The 19,142-nt window shown below is 37.3% G+C and overlaps 1 protein-coding gene across 3 annotated transcripts in view; it reads left to right on the top strand.

Moving 5' to 3' along the window:
• The window catches only part of CHN1 (chimerin 1), a 202,274-nt gene that overhangs the window by 157,762 nt on the left and 25,370 nt on the right, over positions 1–19,142 (top strand). The gene's annotated exons all lie outside the window — the stretch shown is intronic.

Genomic DNA, 19,142 nt, shown 5'->3' with positions numbered 1-19,142 from the left:
TAACTATTTTTCTATGGTGGTAAAAGTGTATTCTGTCACAAGCCCACTCACCAAAGCCTCATTTCAAGGTGGTTTTCTTTTTTGCTTCTTGAACTGCCTTGTTATGTAATAGTGCTCTGTGGAGTCGAACAGCTGTCAAACCTTATTTCAGGGAGTGAAGCCAAGAATGCCTTCTCCCTTTGGTGAAAGCACTCACCAAGGTGAAAGCCAAACAAACCAACTGGACCTAACTTCAGCCTGCAGACAGGCGTTTGTTTTTCAGTTTTGGGGTTTTTTTAGTAGAATAAAACAGGAAGGCTTCCATTTTGCTATGTTATGTAACACAGTCTCTCTCTTTTTTTTTCTATTGTTACTTATAAGGATTTGAGAAACCTTCTGTCACAAGAAGGATACTTATATCCCTTAGGGAGGTTATTTTACAGATAAATGCACCAAATCCTCTAAAAACTATTACACTATAAGTTATATACATCAATTAGAGAGAAAATAATTGTAATTGTCCCCTGGATCAACCTCTTAAGAACTAGCTCATCCTAATACAACATACGACACACACACACACACAGAGAGAGAGAGAGAGAGAGAACAAAACAAAGCAACCTCTAACATTAAAAATAAAACTCAGGCACCCCTCCAGCAATGATTGTGCCCTGCATTCTGAGGCTTTCTGGGTAAAATGATAAAAGAAGTCCCAACCTTTGCCCTCAGGAGCTTGCTTATTGTATGCACCACCTTGGGCTGATTACTTAATCTCTCTCTACGTCGGAAAAATTGAGTTCCCTGTACATATAGATACATGGTAGCCACTGTTTTTGTTACTACAAATAACTGTAAGTGGTTTTTTTTTTTTTTTTGCTGAATCCATACTGACATTTATTTATACTTAAGGGTTCATCTGAATCCTCTTCTTCCTGTCCAGTTACAGAGATTATGATGTGATTGTAAACCTTAGCATGATTGTGGGGGCAGTGCCTAGTTCTCAGGCAGAGTTAGATGTTGCATAAGAATAGCTACATTTGGCCAGGCACTGTGGCTCATGCCTGTAATCCCAGCACTTTGGGAGGCCGAGGTGGGCGGATCGAAAGGTCAGGAGATTGAGAACATCTTGGCCAACATGGGGAAACCCCATCTCTACTAAAAATACAAAATTAGCCGGGTGTGGTGGCACGCAACTGTAGTCCCAGCTTCTCTGGAGGCTGAGGCAGGAAAATCGTTTGAACCCAGGAGGCGGAGGTTGCAGTGAGCCAAGATCGCATCACTGCACTTCAGCCTGGGCAACAAGAGCGACACTCCATCTCAAACATAAATAAAAGCTACATTTTTCATGCACTACAGAATACAGTGAAATCCTCTATATTTATTTTACTCTTTTCAAATTAAACTGTTAAATGTTTCATTTGGTTTGTTGCTTAATTCAGATAGCTCTATAAAATAAAATCAAGAGCAGGTACAATACAATAACAACAGAAGCTAGGCTACTTAGGCAAATTAAGTAATTAAAAGAAAACAACATTAAGAATTATAGTGAGTAGATACTAAAAATATGAGTTTAATTTTTTTAAGGTAGTCTTGAATTCGTTATCGATTTTCATTTCAGGTACTTGCATTCTTCATATAAATGAAAGATATGAGATATTATATTAATAGATTTAGTGTTGCCAAGATAACAGGCAAACAGTGAATCCTGAAATGTGAATTGATACTGCAATTAAAATAACACTGTAATGTGAACCTTATAATAGTTAATAAAATTACTGATTCAAGACCTACTAGGAAAAAGAGATCATATTGAACCCAGCAATCCTGGCCAACAGACTGGACGCTGTGCGGTCTGATGAACTGAAGGGCGGCAATGGCCGGCACTCCTGTTGAGGATAGTCTTCCTTTCCTCCCAAGGACGTGAGCAAATCCAAGCCCCCTTTGGTCTTTATTTGATTCACATTTATAATAAAATAAATACAAAATGAATGAACAAATAAAAGTAAATAATTTTAATATGAACTGTGAAGTTAAACCACATGGTCTAAGGGTTCTCTTACAGCTCTAAAATTCTCAGATTGAATTATAGTGTATTGTGAAGCATTAGATTTATTATAAGTATTCCATTTTTCATTAAAATTTTATTGAAGTTCATATAGAGACAAATTTTCAATATGTTGCTTTGAAAAGGAACTAAAATTAACTATATATGAAAGAATATTTAAAACTGTTTATATTAACAGCAGTGAAATGTCATATTCAGAAACAGTACCTGTCACCTCTTTCATATTATCCCCACCAGCCCTCACAACACCACATCTTGCCTCCCTCCATTCTTCCTTGCCCTTTCCCCATGTCTGGTAAAATGCCTGTAACTAGCAGATGCTCAAGAAGCATTTGATAAATAACTTAAATGAGTACACAGTGTGACATGGGGGGGACCTTGGTTGTTGTTACTTGAAAACCTCATGACAGCAGGAAATTAAACACAAAAATAGATTATTCTATTGATCTTAAGATCTGTATTGTTACATTTTCTTTTCATCAGATTTATGTGAGTTTTAAAAATGAAATAAAACCCAAGATACCATCATGTTATCTGATATTTGACTAGAGAATCTGTGTACATATTTTAAATGCTCAGGAATTTTAATAGTGTTTTGAATTAATGGTATTATAAATGAAGGTAAATGCAATATTACAAAATGGAAATGACAATCTAGAATGCTTCATTATGCTTCTGTGGATATGAACAAGGAGTGTCCAACGTAAACATTTTAAAGGAATAATGTGAATTATTCCTTTAAATAATTTTACTTGGAAATTATTTAAATAATTTAAAATAATTTCTTACTTGGAATTTCTCCAAGAAAGAAATTAAGTGGAATTATATGTATTTCTATTATACACATGCGCGCGCGCGCACACACACACACTGTCTCTCTCTCTCTCTCTTTCCCCAGTTCTTAATGTGGGCCACCTGCAAGAGAAGACAAAAATAGCGCAGATCAGTGTGTAGTGTAGGTTCTGTCTGCCTAAGGCAATTGGACATGGAGAGGACTGATGAAGAGAAACTAGGAAATTGGTCAGAATCATCTTTAAGGTCCCTGTAAACATTGTATTTCTGTTGCTGCCTAGTATAGTACATATCTGATGCTGCGGAAGTCAAAAATGATAGCCACTGCTCCACTTTCCACTTCTGCCAATGCTGCTGGTGAGGAGGACCACAGAACCTGTGCACTGCCCCTCAGCACTGCGGCCCTCTCAGCCTCACCCTGCCTGGCCACCTTATGGTTTGTCATGCTGGCTGGGGAATTGGTATGACACCCCGAGTGCAAGTCATTCAGATCATTAAGGTTATCAGAAAGGTTACTACCTGCCACTAATAATCCAAAAAGAAACGTTTCACAAAGTTCTTGTTGGTTTGCACATAGTTGCATATACTTCTTTGTAGCTATCTTATCGGACTAGAGAATTTAAATTGCTATACTTAAGAGAAACCCATATTATTCTCACAGACCATGGCCCTTTATTCTGGAGATGTTTTATAATCTATCTTTATTCCCCAAGTTCCAAATTTGGCATCTCTCTATTATACTGTCTCTCTATTATACTGCCCATTATACAAATTACTTAACAGTACGTTTTTAATCTCTTCCATTCAAGCTTTCTACTATATCTTTTTTTAATGTTTTAAGTAAGGAAGACATGTTTTGGAAACACCTTCCTTTCTAGCCTCTTGTTCCATGTCCATGTGGGCCCTGAAGAGATTGGCTCTTTTAATATACATATGAAAAGTTGCTGTTGAACATACTAACTCAGTCTTTTCAAAGAAAAATCCCTTAACAGTGTTGAAACATCTTGCCACAGTATTCTCTAACCTAAAACAAGACTCTCCAGGCTTTCCTAGCATGCATGTGCTCCGTTTCCCCCTTGCTCATCCGTTAAGTATTTATCAAGCAGCTGTTGTGTGCAGACCACTCTGTTAGACATGGGAGGAGACACAGTAATATGCGATATATAGTCCTTGACTGCTGGATATATGCAAACGACTGAAAAGAAAGCAAATGTCAATATAATGGGAATGATGAGAAGGACATAGGAAGGGTTTGGGGCCAGGCACAGTGGCTCATGCCTATAATCCCCACACTTTGGGAGGTCAAGTCAGGAGGATTGCTTGAGCTCAGGAGTTTAAGACTAGCCTGGGCAACATAGAGAGACCTCATCTTTACAAAAAATTTGTAAGATTAGCTGGGTATGATAGTGTACACCTGTGGTCCCAGCTACTTAGGAGGCTTGAACCAGGAGATAGAAGTTGCAGTAAGCTGGGAACACACCACTGCACTCCAGCCTGGGAGACAGAGCAGGACCCCATCTCAAAAGAAAGAAAGAAAGGTTTTATGCATAAACACTGGCAAAATACCTTTAATTTTATGTGCCACATATGTATAATAATGCCATATTCCTCATGGTTCATATACAAATATTTCATATACAAATATAAAAGACATCTCTGCCTGAAATGGAATGACAGTCAGAAGTGAGTATGCAAAGTGTAATTCAGTAGAGGGTAGTTTAAACTTTGGGGAGAGATTTTTTTGTGATACGAACATGTCACATGAGATCTACCCTCTTAAATATTTAAGTAAGGCCAGGTGCAGTGGCTTATGCCTATAATCCCAGCACTTTGAGAGCCTGAGATAGGCTAGATCACTTGAGCCTAGGAGTTTGAGACCAGCCTAGGCAACATGGCAAAACTCTGTTTCTATAAAAAATACAAAAATTAGCTGGGCATGGTGGCACATGCCTATAGTCCTAGCTACTCAAAAGGCTGAGGCAGGAGGATCGTTGGGGCCCAGGATGTCAAGGCTGCTGTGAGCTGTGATTGTGCCACTGAAAAACAGCCTGGAATAGAGCAAGACCCTACGTCAAAAAAAAAAAAAAAAAAAAAATCTTTAAGTGCACAACACAGTATTGTTAAGTAAAGACATAGTGTTGCTCACAAGTTTCTAGAAGTTACTCATCTATTATAACTGAACCTTTATATGCATTGAACAGCAGCTCCCCATTTCTCCCTCTGCCATCCCAGCAACCACCCTCTCTGAGTGTGATTATTATAGATACCTCATATAAGTGGAATCACGCAATATTTGTCCTTTTGTGACTGACTTATTTCACTTAACATCATGCCCTCCAGGTTCATCTCATAGTGTCGTATATGGCAGGATTTCGTTTATTAAGGCTGAATACATATTCTGTTGTACATATATACCATACTGTCTTTAAGGATATAAATGCATAGGAAAAACACACAATTTTTAAAAGTCACCTCTTACAGTTAACAATGTATTCTTGAAAGTCTCTCTGAGAGTAGATTTTAAGTGTTCTCACCACAAAAAATAAGTATTTGAGGTAATGCTTGCATTAATCAGCTCAATTTAGCCATTTCACAATGTATTTGCATTTCAAAACATCATGTTGTAGACAGTAAATATAATTTTTGTCAATTAAAAATGAAAAAAAATTTTTAAGTCACCTCTTCTAAAATTTTTTTCTTTTTTCTTTTCTTGTTTTTTTTGTTTGTTTGTTTGTTTGTTTGTTTGAGACAGTCTCACTCTGTTGCCGAGGCTAGAGTGCAGTGGTGCGATCTTGGCTCACTGCAACCTCTGCCTCCTGGGTTCAAGCAATTCTCCTGTCTCAGCCTCCCTAGTGGCTGGGATTACAGGTGCCTGCCACCACGCCTACACCATGTTTTTGTGTTTTTAGTAGAGATGGGGTTTCGCCGTGTTGGTCAGGCTGGTCTCAAACTCCTGACCTCAGGTGATCTGCCCACCTCGGCCTCCCAAAGTGCTGGGATTACAGGCGTGAACCACTGCACCTGGCCTGTAAAATTCTTAATACTTTGGTTTACATGTTCATACAATAGTCCAACCTTCAGGGGTTGGTTTTTCCCCCATTTCAGATATGTTGGTACTCTAAAGCCCCTTCGAATAGTCTCTTCTATCTTACATTCACTCACCCCTTCCAAATTTAACTGAGGATTGGGTCTTAATTCTCTTTTGCTTATTTTGTAAGTTAATAGGAGAAATAGCATATGTAATATTTCATGTCTGTTTCAAGCCTTGTTTAACTGATAAATTGTACGATCAGACTTCATCTTTTTTGTGACCCACTGTGTCAACATTCCCTAGAGGACAAAGTCTTATTAAGAGTGAGGTTTGGCTGGGCACAGTGGATCACCTGAGGTTGGGAGTTCAAGACCAGCCTGACCAACATGGAGAAACCTTGTCTCTACTAAAAATACAAAATTAGCCGAGTATGGTGGCTCTTGCCTGTAATCCCAGCTACTCAGGAGGCTGAGGCAGGAGAATTGTTTAAACCTGGGAGGCGGAGGTTGCTGTGAGCCGAGATCACACCATTGCACTCCAGCCTGGGCAACAAGGGAAAACTCCATCTCAAAAAAGAAAAAAAAAAAAAGAGTAAGATTTACCGTGACTGTTAGTAGGATAGTTAAAGCATGTGCCTGAAGAATACGTACATGTCTTATCATCTTGCCTCAATTATTGTCTATGTTGTCAAGTACTCCATATCTCAGTAAACTTAGTATCATTAGTCAGTGTTCATCATTTGTTATGTAATAGTACATGACACAAAAATACCATTGCCTTCATCAAATATCCCAAAGGATAGAGAATAGAAAAAAAATAAGAGATAGAGAATAGGAAAAAAAAATTCCACTTCCTTTGGTGTACAAAGGAAGTGGAATATATAGGTTAAAAAATAAGTGAAGAGAAAAGATTACAAGCAATGATTTTTCTTTGTAAATATTTTTGCTACACAAGAACTTCTGGTAGCTGAAAACCACTGTAAATTATTTTTTTGACAAGCAACATACTAATAGATTTTTTTTTTTAGTTTTCTAATCCCTCTTCTTAAATTATCTTGAGATTCTTCTGGTTACAAAATAGGAAAACTATAAAGGAAAAGGCCAGTAGCCCAGCAGTTGAAGAACCACTATATCATCAGCTCCTTATTTTCTATATTTTTATGTTCTTTGGGGAGCAAAAATAGAACTACCGTGTTTTGTAAGATATTATCCAGACTTAAAAATTAAAAGAACACATGTATTTTTAGGTCATGGTAGTCAGAGGTTTGTTGTCACTTTAGGTGATATCCTCCTGTCTTTTGTATTAGAGGTGACGTTTTGGCTATCCATGTGAATGGATTTGCCCAAATCAGGCCTAAAATATCATATTCCCTGTTTCTCTTTTTAGAACTACCTTTGTTTGGAGCTTCACCTCTTGCATGTGACACAACACTGATCTCTGCTTGTGCTCTGCCTGGTACACATGCCCTTGTTCTTAAAGAGAAGTCCATCTCTAGGGGGCGTGCTAATTTGCTTTGATGGTTGCTGTTACAGCTCATTACTCCACAACTGTATTACTTCAGTGTGTTTTTCTTGATCTGTTACCGTGAATACATTTACTATTTGATGGAACAGTTGAGAGACTTTTATTGCAAGTGTCAGAAAACCCAGCCCACACTGGACTAAGAAAAAAGGAAATTTGTTATGTCACATAGTAGAAAAAGTCTAGCATTAATTGAAGATATCCTTTGACTTAGGGGCTTAAAATGCCACCAGAACCCCGTCTCCCAAGTCTTTCTTCATTTTTAGGCTCCCTCTGGTAAGAAGATGACTGTCAAAGTCTTCAGCTCTGTATCCTCCCAGATTCTAGTCAGCTTCAAAGACAGACTGTTTGAACAAAGGTTCTGGGTCTGGCAGTCATTGACCAATTATATCATATACCCCTCTCTGCACCAGTAGCTCCAGTCAGGAGAAGGGAATGTACTGGCTTAGATCCAGGTCTTCCCCTGCAGCTGGGGAAGAGGTCAGCTCTATATAATTCACATGGATTGGGAGCTTTTATGCAAAAAGAAGAAACTTGTTCTGTGTACTGAAAAATAAGCAGTGCCCTCTACAAGATTAAATGTCAAATGAAATCACCCATTGCAACATCTTAGTGAACAGCCTACTGAATATGACAGTGTTAATGTAACACTTTGCTGGGTGAGATGTGCTCATGGAACATGGATTACAGAAGAATCCTGAAGCAGTTCAGTCTGTATAAAGGGGGTTGAAAATTACTGATTAAGTTAATCTTATTTTACATGTGTAGAAACTGAAGCCTAGTGAAGTCACTGGTTGGCGCTCACATGAACGAATCAATAAAACCAAGAATATAAACAAAATTTCTACTTTCAGTCATGATGGAAGAACTACATTTACCTTCCCATCTTAAACAACTAGCAAACCAGAAAAAGTATATAAAAACCACAGCCAGACATTGATCAATAGGTAGTATAAAACTGTGATAACGGAAAGAAGGAATACAAAAAAAAAAATGATTCTTAAGATCATTCTTACTGCTTGGAGGCAGTTCCCAGGCCACAACACATAGAGGGGGAGTCGAAGCAGAGTCTTGTGGTCTACCCCAGTTAAGGACAAAGAGATTAGGGTGGGGTTGTGGGGGAGGTGCAAAGCAGGTCATATATATGGGGCAGAGGCTGCCTGAGGAGACAGCTGCACACAAAAAGCATTCTGGAGATCTGCAGAGGAGCCTTCTTGAGTCTTTTGCTAATAACTTATCTGTATATACGTGGGAAGAAACTATTGGGAAACCACCAGAAAGCAATAGGCTAAACAATGGCTGAAACTCACTGAAGACTGAGACTCATTCTGCCCACTAGTAGAAACAGAAAGAAGTCACAACACATGGAGTATTGGTTAAGACTCTTCAAGAGGGTATTATCTTAGTAGTGTGACCAAAATTAACAGTAGACTAAAGGTTGTAGTGAGGAAAGAAATGGAAGCTGTTTTTAAAAATCCAAGTTGAATCTCTAGAGGTGAAAAGTATATCTGAAATGAAAAATACACTGGATTATATTAACAGCATATTACACACCACAGAAGAAAAGATTAGTAAACCAGAAAATACAATAATAGAAGTATCCAAGATGAAGAACAAGAGAATTAAAAAAAAAAAATGAATACAACATCACTGACCAGTGGGACAATAGCAAGCAGTCTTAACATAAGTGTAATTTGGGTCACAGAAGGAACAGTGATGGGAAACCAGGAGACAGAGCAATTATTTAAAGCTATAGTGACCAAAAATTGTATAAATTTGATGAAAAGTCACAGATCCAAAAGTGCAGTGAACACTAAACAGAAAAAAAATATGGTGAAAGCAACATCAAAGCACATGATAAATTGCTGAAAACTAGTGTTAAGGAGAAAATTGTAAAAGCAGCCAGAGAGAGAAAATTTGGGGAAAGAACAGTTTTCACTGTAAAGTGATACCAATGGCCACTGGCTTACAATGGCTCAGCTTATGATTTTGACCTTATGATGGTCTGAAAGCAATATTCATTCAGTACAGTCCTGAATTTAGGATTGGGTTACATCTGGATAAATTCATCATAAATTGAAAATATCACAAGTAGACACCCCACTCTCAACTTATGATATTTTCAACTTATGGTGGGTTTATTAACATGTAACCCCATCATAAGTCAAGGAGAATCCATACTTTGCCTCAGCCTAAGAGTCAAGATTGTTCATCCCACACATAATGTATAGAGGATGTCTCTCGGACCTAGAAATTATACATACGTTTGGTTTCTCTTAAGTTTTATTTTCACATTTCAGTTTCATAATGTGTTTATAGTTTTATGGTTTTATAGAATCTTAAATGTGCACACTTACACTCAAGAATATAAATGCACATTTGTTTAAAAGAATAGAAATTATTTTTATACTCTCTTCTCTGTTAATATCTTTAATGATTCCTTTAGTGTAGGACAAATATGTCAACTTTGAGGAAACAAATTCTTTTCCTTTTTCACTGGTACTCACACATCTTACAACGTTTTTTTGAAAAGCAGTTGGTGGGATGCACATTACATAAAAATAAATAAAGAATGGCAGCAAAATTCTCATCAAAAACTATGCAAGACAATGGAGCTTCATCTTCAAAGAACTGAAGGAAAAGAAACCTCTTAACCTTGAATTCTATATCTAGCAAATATATCTTTCAGAGATGAAGATAAAATAAATTTTTATTTTTTAAACAAACAAAAGCTGAGTGAATTCATCACCAGGAGACTGGTACTACAAGAATATTACAGTACGTTTTTCAGTCAGAAGGAAAATGATATCAGGTGGAAATTTAGAACTATACAAAGGAATAAAGAACACTAGAAATAATAGTAAGCATGGGTAACTTTAAAAGATATTTTTCCTGACTTAGTATCTTTAAAAGATAGTTGACTCTTTAAGGCAAAAATGGTCATGTATTATGTAGTTTATACAAGCAAAATGTATGACAACAATAATGTAGAGTAGAGGAAGGGGGAAGTGGAAGTATACTTCATATATAGGATTCTTGTGCATTACACGAAGTGACATGATATTATATGGAAGTAGACTGTAAGTTAAAAATGTATATTGTAGACTGGGCATGGTGGCCAATGCCTGTAATTCCAGCACTCTGGAAGGCTGAGGCAGGAGGACCGTTTGAGCCCTGGAGTTCGAGACTAGCCTGAGCAACATGGCAAGACTCCATCTCTATCTAGAAAAGAGAGAGACAAAATTAGCTGGGTGTGGTGGCACATGCCTGTGATTCCTGCTGCATAAGAGGCTGAGGTGGGAGGATCACTTGAACCCAGGAGTGTGAGGCTGCAGTGAGCTATGATTGTACCACTGCACTTCAACCTGGGTGACAGAGTGAGACCCTGTCAAAAAAAAGAAAAAAAAAAAAAAAAGATATGTATGTTCAAGACCTTAGAACAAAACCAAAATTGATATAGTTAAACTAACAGTGGAGACAAATGGAATCATAAGAAATATGCAGTTAATTCAGAGTATGTAACAGAAAAAGAAGGAATAAAGGGCAAATGGAATGCATAGAAAACATGTTGATAGTTACATTAAATGAAAATGACTCAAACACACCATTAAAAGGCAGAGATTGTCAGGTTGGATAAAAAAGCAAGATCCAATGATATGCTGTGTACAGGAAACCCACATTAAATATAAAGGACACAGAGAAGTGAAAGAAAAAGCAAAATTCTCATCAAAAACTATGCAAGACAATGGAGCAACATCTTCAAAGAACTGAGGGAAAAGAAACCTATTAACCTGGAATTCTATATCTAGCAAATAATATGTATATGTAGACAATAATTCAAAGAAAATTGGAGTGACTATATTTTTTTAAACATAATTTTTAGAACAAGGAATATTGTTGGGAATGAAGAAGGTAAAATTCATCAAGAAGATATAACAGTTTAAAATTTATATGTACCTAATTAAAGGTGCAAAATACATAAAGCAACAACTGAGCTGAGGGTGAAATAGACAAATTCACGGTTATAGCTGGAAGTTTCAACCCTTCTCTCTCAGTGATAGAATATTGAGAAAATTAGAATATAGAAGACTTGAACAACAGTATCAACCAATTTGACCTAATTGATATTTATAGAGTACTCCACTCAACAACAGCAGGATACACAAACTTTTCAGGTGAACTGGAAGATTCACCAAGGTACACAATATTCTGGACCATAAGACAAATATAGCCATGTGTCATATAACTGTTTCAGTCAACAACTGACCACAGTTATGACAGTGGTCACATAAGATTATAATACCATATTTTTACCCTGTCTTTTCTATGTTTAGATACATTTAGATACACAAATACCATTGTGTTACTGTTGCATATTCAGTACAGTAACATGCTGTACAGGTTTGTAGACTAGGAGTAATGGGCGAGACCATTGAGCCTAATACATCGTGGATTTTACCATGTAGATTTTGTGTAAGTACACTCTATAGTGTTTACCTAATGAAGCATTTCTCAGAGAATGTCCCTATCAAGTGACACATGACTGTATCAATAAAGGTAGAAGGGTTAAAATCATACAAAGCATATCCTCCAACCACAACAGAATTAAATTTGAAATCAGTAACAGATATCCGAAAATTTTCCCACATACTTATAAATTAAATAACATACTGCTAAATACATGGGTTGAAGAAGAAATCACAAGATACATTAGAAAATATTTTAAACCAGGGCCGGGCGCGGTGGCTCAAGCCTGTAATCCCAGCACTTTGGGAGGCCGAGACGGGCAGATCACGAGGTCAGGAGATCGAGACCATCCTGGCTAATACGGTGAAACCCCGTCTCTACTAAAAAAATACAAAAAAAACTAGCCGGGCGACGAGGCGGGCGCCTGTAGTCCCAGCTACTCGGGAGGCTGAGGCAGGGGAATGGCGTAAACCCGGGAAGCGGAGCTGGCAGTCAGCTGAGATCCGGCCACTGCACTCCAGCCTGGGCGGCAGAGCAAGACTCCGTCTCAAAAAAAAGAAAAAGAAAATATTTTGAACTGATTGAAAAGAAAAATACAACATATCAAAATTCATAGAATGTGACTAAAGCAGTACTTATCAGGAAATTTATATCATTAAATGCTTATATTTAGAAAGGGGGGAAAAAGGTCTTAAGTCAAAGAGCTAAGCTTCCACCTTAAGAAACTAGAAAAAGTAGAACCAATTAGACCAAGTACTTGAGGAAAGGCAGTATTAAAGGTAAGAGCAGCAATCAGTGAAATAGAAGAAAAACAATTTTTAAAATCCAAGAATGTACTGGGATTTTAAAAAAGGTTTTAACTACATACTTTAATAACTTCCTGTGCATTTTAGTCAGATCTTTTTCTTAGTGTATTATAGGAATACTTGTATTCATATTGTAATATATGTTAACAGTACTTCTTTAGATGACTACTTTTATAACCAATTCAAAAAGAAATTGAAACCTGGTTGTATGGAAATAATCTATTAATGCAGACTTCAAAGAATTGTGGATCACATTTTATAGACTGGTCTGAGGGTTTTGTGTATGTCAGTGTTAAGTTACCTATCTATAATGTGGGTATAGAGATTTTCTGTCGCTCAGCTGTGGAATGTAAGTGGTTTTCACTGCACAACCATTTACTTATTTTCCTATTGTACCTACACAGTATAACCTTAGGGGACTGGTATTTCAAAGAGTGGATTTTTACTACTGATATTTGAATACAAACTCATTCATCTAAGTAATAAAGGTAACTTTCTAAGTAGAAGTGTTTTAGGTTATGGCATTTAACATTTTTGAACCTTTAGTGTGATTCACTTTGGAAAGCTATCGGGGAAAAGAAATTAAAAAGAAAGTTGCTTCTGAAACTTAAAAGAAGCCTAAACATTAAAATTGTATATTTTATAATACTCTACTCATATTTTGAAATGGAAATTGTCTTTGAATTAATGGTTATATTTTTTATTATTATACAAGCTGTACCTTGTAGCACATAATAATCAAAGGATTGCTTTGAGAACTTTGATATTTTCCTGGGTTTCAGATTGATGGTTCTGTGTAAGGGGCCACTATTTCAGCTCAGCACAGAACATTGACACCAGAAGTTGTGTTTGTGTTCTAGCATTAATGTGGTTGTTTATGATTCTAAGCAAGTTCTATGCAAGCTTTGCATTCATTCTGTAATTTTAGATATATTTCTTAACTCAAGAACATAGTGGTGATTGGGAATGTATAGATCATAAGGGAAACTTTAAAAAAATTTAAGCTCTGTTAATAAGGCCTATATTGAATTGTGGCGAATGTATTTTTATGAGAATTGATAATAATTTATTTTTTCTGCACATATTTAAAATATTGTTTTGTATACCAATTAACATAAACCATTTTTATAACATTCGTGTGAGAGCAGAACTAAATTACTATATTGCCCTGGTGACTGTCCTACTAATGGTCAGTATTGTTGTAGTATGACCATATTTTACCAGCTTTTTCCTGTAGTTACTGCTCACAGTTAAAGAGACATCATTTATTTGTGGTAGGTCAATGTATGTCTAGTAGGATTTTATGGTATTTCTATTTGAACAGTTTTCTTACTCTTAAAATTAGGTCACCAATTTTCTGTCATTTGTCATTCTCTTTGAAACAATGCTTCTGTGTTGACTACTTGTGTGGTTAAGTATGTGGCTCAGAAAGACCCTGCAAATTCTCCCCCGTGTGACCACCTCTGTAGCAGCTGGTTGTACAGGCCATTAGCACCTGGGCCCCCTCCCCAGCTACCTAGTGCCTCTGACCCCTGCCTGCTGCTGGCCAGTGGGCATACCCCTCTATTCCAGGCACTTAGCCTTGGCCAGTGCTTAAAGCTATGTTTCAGCAAGCGCCTGATGCATTTCTCCTGCCTTTCCTGCCATGGTCATCTGTTCGATCAGGACAAGAAGACTAGGAATGGCCAGCATAATGTCAGTGCTTAACTGACATTATCATGGTGAATAACTGAACCAAAACCTCGCTCTTTGTTATAAATTATTACTCCAGAGTTATAGGGTGGTTAGTAGTTTTGACTAGATATAACTAAACAACAAGGCAAGAAGGTATTACCTTGATACTAAAGATACTCCTATAGTAAGTATTCCTCCCAATTTAAGTACTCCTGTATGTATTTCTTGCTAATGATCATAGCCAGTATTATGTATTCTCTTTTCATGGCATAATAGTATAAATCAAAGTACTTTAAACTGAAGTGGTAAAATTAGGGTTTGATTTCTAAATTCCATATCATATGGACCAAAAAGTTTAAGACCATCTTGGTGAGACAAACATTGGTCACTTAAAAGAGTGCGTTCTAGTTACCCTAAACATAAAAATGAGGGAAGAAAAAACTTTGCTGCCCAGCTGCCTGCCTACCTACATTCCTTTTGTTTTGATTTTGTTCATCTGTTCTCTCCCCTCATTGCCCAATAGTGTGCTGGAGAACTGACTCATCACAGTCCCAAATGAGAAGCTGCAGCTGAAATGTCATTGCCACCTTCCCAAGCAAAATTTTATTTCCCATAATGATCATATCACCTCCAACGTGGCTTACATTTGCAGCAAGCTTTTCCTGGCATGCTTCTTGGCTATTTGCATCCATGCTTATTTCTGAAGAGACTTGTTTTGACTTGAAAGGAATAATGAAGATTAATGGTGAATTCTTCTTTATCTTCCTGTATCATGGATTTCTTTTTCAGTTTCTGTTACTGGCATTCAAACTGGAGATATGAATGCTATAAACATGATGAGAAGCAGGGTGTTTGTTCCCTTGTGTAAGCCAGGATTTTAGTCTGAATAATGGCAGGCCCAACTGAGAATGACTTCAGTTTTTACCTGAGTCATTGCCCAAGAGACACATGACACTTGGCCTGTGCCATATGGGCCCCTCAGTAGCCCACCCTCTCCCACCCTGTCCTTTGCAGCCTGCTTCTGACCAATGCCTTCACTGATAAGACTGTACTGGGGATCAATTAATCCAGTCTTTCATCTCTGTTTTCACAGAGAGGTTAATGTGAAAGGAGTTGTTCACAGGTTAAAAGCAACCTCAAATGTCATGGTAATAAAATGGTCTTCTTTCCAGTTGCATAAGGGGGCTTTAAAACTAGTTCATTTTGCCCTTTATTCATTAAAGTGTAATTCATGCCTTATACTCCATCACTTTCATTTGTCAAGATGGACCAAAAGCTTTGGAGGTGGCCTAGAAAAAAATATCTGTGGCCCACTTATAAGGTTGTTTTTCTTGGGACCATTTTTGACTTCACTAATAATGTAATATGCTGAAGCTGATTGTTCTTTTGAATTATGTCTTATCAGGCACCATACCCAAAGGAATGGATTGCCGATTTCTAGGGAGTGTGGCAATTCTAGGCAAAAGTCGCTCTCTGTTGTGATCCAGAGCTTCAGGCCCAAGCCCCTGCACCCCTTGTGAGCCCCCCAGGCCTTCTTTCCCACATATCCCACCTAGTTCTTCCTTAGCATCCTGCAACACACAAATAGTCTTCAAGATGCAACTTATGGCCTTTTAATTATATTTTGAATGTTCATTACATTTGGATTTCATCATTTGTAAAAGAGGTAATTAAAATACAACAATGTCTAGTAAACAAAATTGTCTGCAGATGTCAGTGCCTGTAGAATTATCTATAGGAAACAGCACCTATTACCATCATGCTAGATGGTACAGTACAACTGAAAAGCTATTCTAAGTTGTATAATTTGCACAATTGATTTTTTAAAGATATCTTTTTCTGAGTTGGCAAAGTATGTGATGTAAACATCACCGATCATGTAAAACTGCATATAAAGGGAAACATTTAGATAAAGCATAACCACCCACTTAAAAAGAAAATATTCATCACTTTTTCTTTAATGTGCTTGACACTGGCTGGTATAGTATGATTTTATAATGTATCACCCAAAAAGGAAACTTGCTTTCATGTCCAGCAACCCTTCTCTAAATTCCTGGCCAGTTTTAGCTCCAGTTCCTATTCCCCACTTTGCCAAAACTGCTCATTTGCTCCACAACTGAACTTACTTCCTGATTCTCAGAGACTATAGACTGCCAGGCATGAATTCCTGTAGCTTTCTGACCGCAGGCCCCACCACCAGTCCTGCACAGCCAGCCTCTCTCCTCTTACCCTCTTCCCTTCCAACTCAGGGAGGGGGAAAGTGATTTTCCTTGTATTCAAACCTAATTGCTCTGCCCTGGATTCTGTCTCCAACATTTGACTTCTCCAGAGCCTTGCTCCATCAGTGACCCTCTCTTTCTTATGAGTCAGCCTTCCCTTTCCCTTCCACAGTCCTCCCACCTCACTTCCAAACCAGTTTCTCTACTTTTGTACCTCTGTTAATGTCATTCTGCCCCAGTCACCAGACCTTAAACTCTAACAGACCAGTTTCTTTCCCTCTCTGTTGCCTCTGATTCAATTGGTTACCAAGCCCTATTGATTCTGCCTCCTAAATAACTCCAGTTTGTCCCTTTTTCTCAGTCAGCAGTGCCCGAATTCAGATCCATATCGTCTGTTGTCTGGTGACTGCCATTGCACCACCCTACCTAGTCTGTCTTCCCTCAGCCTTGTCCCCTTCACCGTGTCACTCTCCTTAGCAATCCTCAGTGGCTCTGTATTGTTCACTGGACAGAATACAAATCTGTAGGCATTGAAAAGGCCCTGTGTGCCTCTCCTATCTCCTGCTAGGACAGTCGTTTCCACTCCACCCAGACTGAACTTCCTTGCAGTTCTCAAAACACCACATTGTTTCTCTTATGCCTTGTGTCTTTGATTTTCAACTCAGGACTTGGCTCACGGGGTGCATCTCTTCCCAGCTTCTCTCACACTTTGCAAATATTTTGATTTAGAGTATTTTCACACCGTGTTTAGTAGGAGAAACCCCTTTTTATTTTTGTATAGGTCATCATTTAATAAATGTTTATGAATGAATAAAAATGACTAATTAATGAATAAAATCAGTATTTGTTTTGATGACCTTTAGGGGAATAAAAAAAGACTCAAAGGCTACAGTAATCAACTTTTTACAACTATACTCCAGTGTCATAGAGTCATAAAGGTTACAGAACAAAGAAAACTTGAGATATATGGAGTTTAGATATAAAAATTCTAGTGAGTTTTAGATATAAAAATTCAAAAGGGAATCCAGTTAAACCCTGTTATACAAATACAGTTTTGTAAGCTGCTGGTTCTGCAAGGCCTATTTCTAGAACATTTTCATGGAGAGCTACATAAGCTACCTTCTAAACGATTTAAAAAACAAAAAAAAAAAACCCAGCCTCAAATGACTCAGGATGCCTTCATTAAAAAGCTGCCTAAGAATGAACTGTAAATAAGTAACAATCTCCTAAAGTTTGCTTTCTGAGATACATGTGTAACCCTTTAGACAGTTAAAATAGTTAAAATCCTCTCTTCAGCATATCTAATATAAAGAAATATCCCAGGCTTTTTGAAATGCCACGTTCACTGCTACTTTCAGGAACGTGAGGAAAGTACTGGTTCTGTTACAACAGCTCAGTAGCCAGTGCTGTTTCCCAAATGCCTGTTTGTTTGATAACAAACAAAACACCATCGACTCTTTTTGCTCCCCCTGTGTAACTTTCAGACACTTTCTCATAAGATAACTGATAGGCACAAAATAATTCCTGGGACTTCCTTCATACTTTCATTGCATCTTTAGTCACCTTACCAAGTAAATGATACTGATTATCCTGAGGTTTGGCAACCTGTAAGTGAGTTTGCATCCCAAAGACTTTCTCTAAAAGTAGCTTCACAATTCTGTTGCTGTTTCATGATTATATAACTCTCTTTCTGAATCAGCACTGTCTACTTCACTCATTCCCATAAGAATAAAGCACGATTGCATGCTTTATCCAGTTTTATTCACTCTGAAGAACATAGGGACATTACAGAGTATCTGGATGTTGATCTTGGGCTCTACTTCAGCAACTCCAGGAAATACTTTGAGTTTACAGGCTCTGAGCATCGTGAACAATCCAGAGGCAACTGTGCCTGCATTGCTCACCGTCCTCCATAAAACACATAGAAGGGATCATGACCTTCTTTTCAAAATCAACATAAAATTTTGTACTCAGACTCAGTTGGCAACAACAAAGAGTCATAAGCACATACCTGCTTTGAGTGAACCCGTGGCTATCCGTTGCAGCTTTATATGGATATCTGGGCCAATGTAGTATTTTGAATTCTGATATACTGTTTCATTGATTCTTATATGCACATTTTCCATTTTAATGTCTCTGAATTTGGGATTTATCTTACAACCAATGGCTTGTCATAAGTTAATTGGTATGGTTTTTCTAAATGGAATACATAATGGTATGTCTTACATTTATGGTATTTTCACTTGAAGAAATAAGTTTCATATCTTAAAAATCATTTACTTGGTTTCTAACACTTAGTCAATATATTAATACAGCAGTTGTAAAAATGACAATCTTAGCTGTGAATTTTATTATGTACAGTAGTGGTTTGGCAGATATTTATGTTGGAATCAAATTGTAATTTACTGATAATATTAAAAATTTTATTCATTTTTTAATGTTTAGAGTTTGGATTCATTGCTTCTGCAAAATATTCTACCAATATTTTTTCATTGGAGTTAACCTAGAATGCCTTCTCTTTCCTGTATTTAAAAGAGATAGGTATCTTAACATTTGAATCCTTTCTTCTTTGGGGATTCCTTTCTTTT

This window comes from Piliocolobus tephrosceles, chromosome 11, assembly GCF_002776525.5.
Source record: "Piliocolobus tephrosceles isolate RC106 chromosome 11, ASM277652v3, whole genome shotgun sequence".
NCBI classification, from domain to species: Eukaryota; Metazoa; Chordata; class Mammalia; order Primates; family Cercopithecidae; genus Piliocolobus; species Piliocolobus tephrosceles.
The sequence above is the reverse complement of the archived record's forward strand: the minus strand, read 5'-3'. Positions and strand labels throughout refer to the sequence as shown.